Below are 11,229 nucleotides of genomic sequence, written 5' to 3'. Positions count from 1 at the left end.
TTCAGTCCCCGCCCCTCCTGCCCCACTGAATCAGAATCTGCATTTTAGCAGGATGACCAGGTAATTCCTGTCTCAAGTCTGAGCAGTATCAACATTGTAGAATGATTATCATTGACTCCCCCAAAGAGAACAATCTGGGTTCCTCTGGTTTGGCAGGAATGAGAGGAAGGCTGATAAAAGCTAATATGCTTGAGGCAAAGGCCTCAACAGAGTTGTGAAAAGAACTAGTTGGGTTACAGTTCTGACTGCATTTACAAAACCTAGGGCTCAGGCTGCTCACCACACCAACCAATTCAGAACCCGTGGGGGTGGGATGTAGGCATCAGGACTTCCTAGAGATCCTGGGGGTGATTCTAGTGTGCAGCAATGGTTCATCCCTTGGCTGTAAATGAGCTGTTCTTTGCATGGGAGAGAAGAGCAATGCTCTCTCAATATTTGCCTTGAGTCTTTCCCCTGAGATAGACCCTTTACCCAGATCCTCTTCACCAGGATAACTAATACTCACCTTTAATATCTCATCTTAAACCTTAAAGTTCTTTCCTCCAGGGAAGTCTACATTGGGTGCCCCTCCTACTACTCAACTCCTTCTGTCACAAACTTTCCCGTGTACTTTTCTCTGCATCCCCTTCGACTCAGTATTTCACGATGGCAACACTACATCCACCTTGATCAACATGAACAGTGGCAGGTGCAGTTAGCACTCTGCACACTGGCCACGTGTCAGTCCCCATGCATGTATTACCTCAGTTAAGACTCATCACAATCCTGTTATCCCCATTTTACAAGTGACAATCTGAGGTTTAAGAAAATTAATTAACTTGCCACAGGTCGCCCTGCTTGGAAGTCCTCAGCACTAGATCCAGTTCCTGGCACCTAGTAGGGTGTTCAGTAAAGATTTGTGGAGGCAAAGAATAGAGGCATGATCTACTCACCCCTGCTGTCTGCCCACACCTTCTCTGCAGGGATTAAAGCTACCCTGTGATTCCCTTACCACCCCCAATCCCAGTCTCACTGGAGCTGAGTTTTGACATATTCCCAGTTCTCTGCCACAAAACTTTAAAAGATGGGCTGATGGCTGGGCATGGTGGCTCATACCTGTAATCCTAGTACTCTGGGAGGTGGGTGGAATGCTTGAGCTCAGGAGTTTGAGACCAGCCTGAGCAAGAGTGAGACCCTGCAGCTACTCAAAATAGAAAAAAAAAAAAAAAAAACCTAGCTGGATATTGTGGCAGATGCCTATGGTCCCAGCTATTCAGGAGGCTGAGGCAGGAGGATTGCTTGCGTCCAGGAGTTTGAGGTTGCTGTGAGCTGCGACACCATGGCACTCAACCTAGGGTGAGAAAGTGAGACTCTGTCTCAAAAAAATAAAACAGAGGGACTTCATCCAGCAAACACAAGCAGTGTAACCTAGCTCATTGTACTGTCAATGATTCCCCAACAATAAACAAAGAACATTTAATCCATTAGAAATTAAAAAATAAATAAAATAAAATATGGGCTGAAAATCCAAGCTTGCAGGTGCCAGAATGGCAGCAACTTCTTATATTCTGGCTTTGACAGAATGTATTTAGAAAATGAGAGGGAAGCCTTCATCCTTGTAACATTTCCCAAAGCGTGCACTTTTAGCTTAGGGCCTCTGGCTCTGGGTTTCTGACCCTGAAGGTGGAGCATGTGGTGTGGGAGGAGTAGGGAATAGAATTGTGCAAAGAACCTTCCATCTTTAGCCATGTTGTACATATTCTGGAAATGAAAATAAGCTTTTCTCCACTCCTAGATGCAATGTGGGATTGTAATATGCTCATAGCAATAAAATGTGATCTCAATTACAATGATCAAGTCCATATTAGCCTTCCATCTTACTCAATACATTTTTGTGGGGTCCAGGGAGGATTTTGACAGTGATTACTAGTGCTAAGAACTCTGAATACGTACTGCCTGGGGAGTGTGCTGTAGATGCAGCTTATCTCATTTAATGGTCCATTAACCCTTTAAGGTAGACACTATTATTCCAGTTTTATATCTGGGTGTCATAAGATATTAAAAAACAGTGATAAAAATGTTTCATGCTTAATAGTGTAATGAAGGTAAGACTTGGGAGACTACATCAGACAAATGCCCGAGTGGCACCAAGAAAAAGGACCTGTGGCTTGAAGTAGAAGGTGGGGGATGGGAATAGCCATACCTAGATGTGAAGCAGGGGGTCTCATATAGACGGTCAGTGTCTAAAATTTAGGATTGGGTAGTAAATAATTCAAAAAGGACGCGGTACATGTCCAGAAGACTTAGCAGGGGCTAGAGTGGGTATCTCAGCAGATGGGATGAGAATGATATCTGTCTAAGCAAATAGATAATTGTTTTGGGTTGGATGATAACTTGTAAGGGACCTGAGATTTCCCATGCCTGGAAGACTGGTTTCCATTTACTCATCGAGTCTCCCCAGTGGCTGGGATATGGGCTCTGAGCAAAGAGATGTTTTTCTGTCTTAATTGGAATTGTTTAGAGAAATTCTCCAAACATTAACATAAGACATAATTTAAAACTGTGACAAGCCTGATGATGGCAAGGTGCTACAGAAGTCTATAACAGGGCAATCTGATTTTATATGGAGTGGGGGGGGAGGGGGTGGGGGGCAGGGCGGGGGCGGTCAGGAAAGGCTTTCTTGGAGAAGCACTTAGAGAGGAAAGAAGTTCTGGCAAAGGTAACAGCTTGTGCACAGGCCCTCAAGTAGAAGAAAGAAGATGTATTTGAGAAAAGAAAAGAAAGTTGATAAGTTTTGAGCCCAGTGTGTTGAGAAAAATATATCTTCTGAGAGGTGGGGCTCTGGGCCAGCTACATGGATAGGGGCTTCTACCTCCGAACGAGCCATTGAAACTTGAGTCCAAGCAAAGACCAGACAGACTGAAACCATTGAGCTGTGAGTCTGAACTTGTTCCATTTGCCTCACACGAAGGATGCAGGTGGGCCCAGTGCAGCCCTCGCTTCCATGTTTGACAAGTTTTTCAGGTGGCAAGTCTCCTAGCCAGGGCCAGGGAAGTTAGGTTTCCTCCCTAGCTGTGCCTACTTTTCAGTCAGGAAAGACTGGGATTCTGCTGCTCGGTGGGATCACCTAGAACTTTGCTGCTCAAACTGGGGCCCTAAACTGAGAGAGTCAGAATCTCTAGAGGTGGGGCCTGGGAGTTGTGGCCAGTGGTTTTTACACAGTCACCTTCTCAGCAGTGCTGGCTCAGTGAAGTACTGTTCTGCCTTCAGTCACCTGCAGAGATTTAAATCAGGGAGCCCAGCCCCACCCCCGCAGTCTCTGATCGTCTTCCTCAGATTGCTGGCTGGGCATTCAGAGGTTCATAAGCTCCTGGGGAGCAATCAGCCAAGTTTGAGAACCAATGAGGCTGGTTCCCAAATGCCAGGCCACAAATCAACTGTATCAGAAATGTCTGTGAGGTCTTACAAAGAAATCTCTAGTCCTGCCACCATCCCAAGGTGCCAGGATTTCTAAGACGAAAGCCCAGGAATATGTACTTGAAAAAAATTTTTCAAATACTAATTAAAAAAAAAACCACAAGACCATCATGTGATTTTTGAACCTATCCAAGTTTGGGGAGCCCCGATCTCAAACTTTAATCCAATTCAGTCCTGGGTGGGGTCTGAGATTTCTTTTTTTTTTTTTTTTTGTAGAGACAAGTTTCACTACCGCCCTCGGGTAGAGTGCCGTGGCGTCACATGGCTCACAGCAACCTCTAACTCTTGGGCTTACACGATTCTCTTGCCTCAGCCTCCCGAGCAGCTGGGACTACAGGTGCCCGCCACAACGCCCGGCTATTTTTTTTTGTTGTTGCAGTTTGGCCGGGGATGGGTTTGAACCCGCCACCCCCGGCATATGGGGCCGGCGCCCTACTCACTGAGCCACAGGCGCCGCTGGGTCTGAGATTTCTAATCAGCTCCAAGGTCCTGCTGCTGATCTAAGGACCACACTGACAGTAGCAAGGGTTCAGGGATCCCTCTAATCTAAAATCGGCCAACAGGCTGTACATGAACTCTATTAGCACACAGGGACCTTATTTACTCATCCCTCTCTCCTTGCGGGATCACTTTCTTTAGGGCCGGAACTGGGTCTTTGTCTAAATGTAGTGCTCAGCACATGTACGGAGCACAATTAATGGGTTTTGAATTGCCTAAATACCATGATGTCCTTAGGGCCTGAGCTGCGGAGCCAGCTGAAGGTGAGACATTGCTATAATGCCGGCCTTCTGCCACTTCCAGTCATAAATCCAATTGGATGGGGTCCAGCTTGAAGCTGTGTGTTACCAAAGCCTGCTCTGTAGGGGGTAGGGTCAAAGCAGGCCTCTGGAATATTAATAATTCTGAGCAGTGACCACAACTATGATATTTACAGATCCATGAAGTGCAGGAGACAGCCCGAGGCTGCTCGCTCAGCTATAGACTCCAAGGACTCACTCGGCTCCAAATGGAGCATGTATATTGCCCAGCCCTGCCAAAAGCCGTACGGTTCATTAGCTTTTACTATACAGAGAAATGCGCCAGGCCTGGTGCTAAAATGACATGATAAAGCATATTTGACAGCAATAGTCAGAGGAACGGGCACAGTGGGAACGGAAGAGCTCTGGGGGACGCTGCTCATGCCTTTGGAACAGAAGAAATATGCCTCTGCCTCTTGCTTTGGAGGCCCAGGCTGGTTGGAATCTGACAAGGACTTATTACTTTCGAAACTTTTTTCAGGGGTTTAGTTTCATCTCCTGGATTCACTTTGCATGGTGATGGATGTTTTTCTCCTGAGTATTTTTTGATACTGTGACTATTTGCAGGGTTTGTCAGTGAGAGATTGGGAGGAGGTTGAGAGAGAGGAGAGAGAAAGGGATTCAAGGAAACAGAACAAGACACAAGCTACAAAGAGACAGAGAAGGGGGAGGGGGAGAGGGAGGGGGAGGAAAAGAAACACACTTGTAACTAGGTGGCAAATAGCAGACAGAGAACAGTCTGGAACAAAGATGAGAGTCAGATGAGGCTGGAGGGAAGGAGGACCCAGGACAGGGCACCCCCTTCATTTTGGATGAAGGGTTTTTAGGCTCAAGGCAGGTTTCAGGGTCTTACAGGGGTCATTCAGGTGATGTTCCCCTCCCCCACTGAGAGGCACAGACCTCACATTTTGGTTTCACCCTCAGCCCTGATAGTTCCTTGCCTTTTCTTTCCATCAAATCTCACTCCCAATTTTTAAAAAAAATTAATTTAATTTATTATGCTGTCCTGGGTTGAGTGCCATGGTGTCACAGCTCACAGCAACCTCAAACTCTTGGGTTCAAATGATCCTCCTGCCTCAGCCTCCCAAGGCGCTGGGATGACAGAGGTCCTCCGCAATGCTCCGATAGGTTTTTTCTATTTTTAGGAGAGACAGGTCTTACTCTTGCTCAGGCTGGTCTCAAACTCCTGAGCTCAAGAAATCCACTTGCCTCAGCCTCCTAGGATGCTAGGATTATAGGCGTGAGCCACCATTCCTGGCTTCACTGCTAATTTTTTTCCTGCCACTATCACTCCTTTCCTTGCTATAAGAGGCCGGGTTATCTGGCTCAGATGTGTTTACATTTTATGGGTTAAAACTTTCTCAGGCTGTTATATCCCAACTTAATCTGGATCTCCACACCTACATCTCACTGCCACCTTCCACCCAGGCCTCAGCATCTTCTCTGCACACTGCACAGGGGAGGGTCTCATCCTCCGCCCTCCCCACATTCTGTCCGAGTATAGATCCCCCCTGGAAAATTTTTCAAAGAGCCCAACATTTCTAAAAGTGTGCTTCCCATGTCATTTGCTTCAGAATCATGGGAGTGGGGTTGAAGAGGAGAGGAAAAGAAGGGTTTTTCTTTTTCCATGTAGATTCCTGGGCCTGGTCCCCACATCCTAAATCAGACGGAGCATGAAAGAAGGTAGGGACAATTTGGGGGTGATGAATTTTTAATCCTTGGCGCAGACGATTGCGAAACACAGTCACATTTAAGAACCTCCTCAAGGCCAGCCTTCAGGCTTCCCAAATTCTTGCTCCTTGAGGACCTGACTTGGAAGAGAAGAGCAGAGACTCCCCTCCTGCAACACACAGATGATGTCGAGAGCCTGGGCTGCTCACCTTACAAAAGTCACTTAAACTCTGCAGCCCTGTGCCTTTACATCTGAAAGCAGCATGCAGCACTAACGTTGTATGTGGGAACAAGGACAGGACAGGCGACATACAGACAGGAGTGAAGCTGGCCTGATGGAAATTAGGATGGGGATTAGGGGAAGCTGGAAGCTACATGCTCTGATTAAGCAGGCAGCTGCTCCCCAGGTGCAGGCAGTTGTGACTGGGTGGGAGTGCCACCTGGAGGTGCCAAACCTTCTGAATTTTTAAGGGAAGCTAGATATCAGGATTTTGATGTGAAATTTCCTTATTTTTGGATTTCTGGTTAATTTCACTTTAACAGGCCAAACAAAATACATATGTGGGATACATTCAAGCTATTGAATCCACATTTGCAACCTTCAGATTAGAGTTCTCAGGGGTTGCTTTCTGCAGGAGGGTTCTGGCATATGATACCCCGAACCTCCCTGGTTAAGTAAGTGGTTCTGTTGCTGGTTGGGGCTTCTCAGCTGGTCCCTGTCTTCTCCAAGAAAACCCCACAGGTCCCCTGAACAGGGCCTGATTGCTGACAGGCCTTACCTAGATCAAGAGTTTTCAAACTTTAGTATGTACCCCATTTAAAAGCCAGACTGCTGGGCCCTTCCCTCAAAGTTTCTGGTTTACAAGGCCCTAGGCAGGGCCTGAGAATCTGTGCTACTTACAGACTCCCAGGTGATGGCTGATGCTGTGGGTCTCGCTTTGACACTTTGAGAACCACTGCTGTAGACTCGTTGCTTACTCCCTATACTGTTTCCTTTCTCCTTAGAACCGGCACTCTGTCCCAGCTTCTCTCTCATCCTGAGTCACTGCATTCAGCAGTCACTTTCTATCTTCCTGGGGTTGCTCACATAAGCAAGAGTCCATTTGAAAAATAACTGTGGCTTTTGAGTGTTACGGTGTGCTAACCATTCATCTAAGCACTTTACTGTGTTAATTCAAATCTTCATCATAACCCTTTCAGGAAGGTATTAATCTCAATCTCTGCATGAGAAAACAGAAGCCCAGAAAAGTCAAGTAACTTGCCCAAGGTCACACAGTTTAGTGTAAGGCAAAGTCAGGATCCAGGATCAAACCATCCGGCTCTAGACATTGGTTATCATATAATTTGTAGACCAAGTTGGGACACTTTTCAAGAGAATGACAGCAGCCACTGTTAATACTTATTCCAGGACAACAAAGGTAAAGCAGGACTAACCCAGGCAAACCAGGATACGATGTCACCTGACATAGCCTGTCTAGTTCAAATGGCTACAACTTTGTGAAAAGGCCACAGGCTTTGCAGCTTGTCAAATCCAGCTTAAATGAGTGAAGGCAAGGCAGGACCTAACACAGCGCCTGCTCCAGGAAGAATTCGACAATGATGTCTGTTCCCTTCAAACTTCTAAACCCCTGCTGGGGAATCTAGGCAAGTGTAATATACAACCCTTATTCTGGAAGCCCTCACAATAGAGTTGATAGAAAAAGGAACATAATGAAAACCTAAAGAGGTCATTCTAAGACCTTAATAATCCAGACCTGAGCGTAAGAGTTCAGACATGGTGACTCCCTTGGGTTTTTTTTTTTAAGGGGGTGGAGCTTGAGCTGAATCTTCAGTAGAACATAGGAAAGTTAGAACTGACGTCAGCTAAAGAAAGACTGAGTTACGCAGAGGCATCTCTGTGACCAAAAGTTTGTCAGATATTTCAACTCCATTCCAACCTCTGTAATATTCCAGAAGGAACAACACCGGGAAATATCTTTTTCTTTTTTTCAGTTTTGTACACTCACAAACCCCTAAAGACCCCAGAGGGGGACTTAATTCTCTCAGGCATAGGACAGATGTTGAAGTTTCTTAGGAGAACTAGCCTGTGTTTTAGAAGTTCTTCCAAATTTAGGGATTTTGCACAAAATCTTGCCCATCACAATAGTTTTTACAGTAAGAGCAACAGCTGCCTGGTGCTTCGTCCTGCCTGATTTATGTAAAAAGGAAGGGTAATTTCATCATACTTTTTGCTCAGTCTTAAATGCAGGAAATTCTAAACAGGCTCAACACTGCCCTCTAGTGTGAAAAATGGGCAGCCACGGGGATTGGAGAGCTTTGGTGACAAAGGCAGGTGGAGGACTGGAGAAGGGAAGGGAAGGCAATATTCTGTACCTGCATGAATTAATAAATGTCCAAGTGCTCTAAGAAAGAGAAAAGAATGTCTCTAACGGAAAGGCCTAAGGAGGTGCTTCCAATAGAATATAATGTTCTATAAAGCACCAGTCCCACTTGATACTCCATTCACACAGCTCCTCAAAGGGCCCTGGAGGACGCAAGTTAGGAACCCTCGGCATGCCATGACAGAGTCTTCTACAAGCCCCTGTTGCAGAGTGAGTGCTCAGTGAAGGCTCTGGAAAGTTTTGTAGCAATGATGAAAACTCCATTTCCCACACATACTTGCCCACTGAATTTTTTTTTTTTTTGCCCCCCTTAACCCTATATTATCCCTTGACACAAGTGCTCATGGAACAGTCTTTGGACAATGCAAGAGGGAAAAAAAGTGCAAATTAAGTTCCTACCTTAAGCTCCTCATATGATGAAAAGTGTCCTGTCTCATAGGCTGTGATGGCTCCATTTTGCTTTGGGGGATCAAACTCTATGTGCACCAGCACAGCTGGCCAAGCCACAAAAGGACACAAGAAAAGGGTAGTGGCATCTGGTCAGTAGTGCAAAGACTGGAAGATCTCACAAGAGATTGAGAGGTAATCAGCTTTCCTCCACCCCAACTCCATGCCAGTCTTCAGGCAGGATGGAGAGCCTTCTTACGGCTCTTCTATCATGTCATTGCCACTCCCCTGGCCCCATAGCTCTGTCCGTCAGAGTTCAGTTGCATCTGAGGCTTGTCCAAAAGTCCTCCTCTTCAAATTTTCTCACCACTTTAGGCCACATTGAGCATTTCCTTTCTGGACTTCAATGAGATTGCCCTTTCCTTCATTTGTTAAAAGCACATTCAACACTTAATCATACACACGACACAGTAGAAGGAATACAGATCTGGAAAGAACTAAGGTCTTACCCTTGAGGAGCTCACAGTTTCTACCATGAGAGGAGGATGTGAAGAAGGGATGACACATTCTCAGTTCTAAGGATAACTCAGCAGGTGAAGTGACAGTCATGCATACATTGTCTCATAGAATAGATCCAATGTCATTGTCACCGTGATTGCTTGAAGCTACTAGAACATAGTCTAGCTCATGGTGAGCACGCCATGGATGTTAGCTTTTAGTTTTACTGTCAATGCTATTATATATTAATTTATTTATATTACTTCGTCCTTATTTTGCTGTTACTGTACAAACAGAAGGGTAAGCTGTCACCTCCCCACAAGTGGTTTAGCTTGTGAAATTACTCTTCTGCTTAGTGATTGGTAAATGCCAATGTCAATGGCACTTTATTTCTCTGCCTATAAAGTGAGGCTACCAATAACGACCTTTTTAGAAGATTTCATTGGTTCATCATTTTCTCCCTTCATTCATTCAACTACGTATGGAGTTCCCATTATATGTCAAACTCTGGGCTAAGAAGGCAGAATATAGCAATTAACAAGACAGACAAGACAAACGTAGTTTGCTATGTTCCAGAATTTTGGAGATTTAAGTTAAGATTATGTCATGTGAATGTATTTTGTGACATGAGAGGCACAAAATGTAGATACATGTAGAATATTATTATAATTTAACAACCCACCGACAATACTGTAGTCAAGTCCAGGGCACAGTCTCAGGAGCTGAGAATATCATTGTGCTTACCTGGCTCTGCACCTGCTTTCATGGGCACTTTCCAAATGTCTGCTGAATGAATTAATGAGTAGAAGAATTCATTGGAAGCATTAATACTGAAATTCAATTTGCTGCATAGATAATGATCATGATGAAAAGGAGGTGGATGAGAACACCTATGGAATTAATAAGCTCCTATTACATGGTAATTATGATCCTGTGTAGTTTATGATCATTACCCTCCTACCAGCCATGGCATTTGGTATCAACATTCTCATTGTAGAGATGAGAAAAAATGAAGCTCAGAGATAATTATGTAACTTGCCCAGGGCTTCAAAATGGTGAGGAACTGGTGCCTGAGAACACACTCACATTTTCCTTCTCCTTTAAGGGTAGTTTTATCCCTTCCCTGTACCCCATTTTTATTAGTAAGGAACATGGTCTTCTTTCCCAGGCTAAACTAACTAGGGATGGATGAGGGGATGAGTTGTACCTAATGTGTCACAGCTGGAGAAGAGTATCATGGCTATTAGATGAAATTAATGCCTGAAGGCAATCATTACCAACCCCAGCCTAGGAGGAACCCAGGGCATCTCTGATAATGTGGTCTTGATTCCCTCCCAACATTTTCCAAATAAAGCGAAAATAAACAACAGATTTCCTTAATGCCAAACGACTGGGAGTTGCTGTGCTGAGAGAATCTTGATACAGAATTCAGCCACACAGTTACCAAAGAGAGTCTGGAATTCAGCTATTTCACCTGTTTACTTAATAATACATCTGCTCTTCTTCATCCCCATCAAGGGCCCCCTAGCCTGAGCTTTGATACCACCAAGGCTGGAGAACACCTTCATGCTTGAGGTAGCCCATTTTATCTTTGCAATGAATTCGGTGGAAAATCTCTGGTGTGTTGAGCTGAAACCTTCTTCAGATGGCTTCTTCTCCTTGGTTTTAATTTTCTCCCTTGGCTGTCACTCAGAACTCTGATCTGCTATCCACATGAGCAGGGTTTCCCTGCTACCTTTTTTTTTTTTTTTTGGTAGAGACAGAGTCTCACTTTACCGCCTTCAGTAGAGTGCCATGATGTCACAGGACTCACAGCAACCTCTAGCTCTTGGGCTTCCGCGATTCTCCTGCCTCAGCCTCCCGAGCAGCTGGGACTACAGGCACCCGCCACAACGCCCGGTTATTTTTTTTGGTTGCAGTTCATCCGGGGCTGGGTTTGAACCTGCCACCCTCGGTATATGGGGCCGGCGCCCTACTCACTGAGCCACAGGCGCCACCCTTTCCCTGCTACTCTTACGATGCTTATCATACCACACTCT

The sequence above is a fragment of the Nycticebus coucang genome, chromosome 3, assembly GCF_027406575.1.
Source record: "Nycticebus coucang isolate mNycCou1 chromosome 3, mNycCou1.pri, whole genome shotgun sequence".
NCBI classification, from domain to species: domain Eukaryota; kingdom Metazoa; phylum Chordata; class Mammalia; order Primates; family Lorisidae; genus Nycticebus; species Nycticebus coucang.
Note: the sequence above shows the minus strand (reverse complement) of the source record.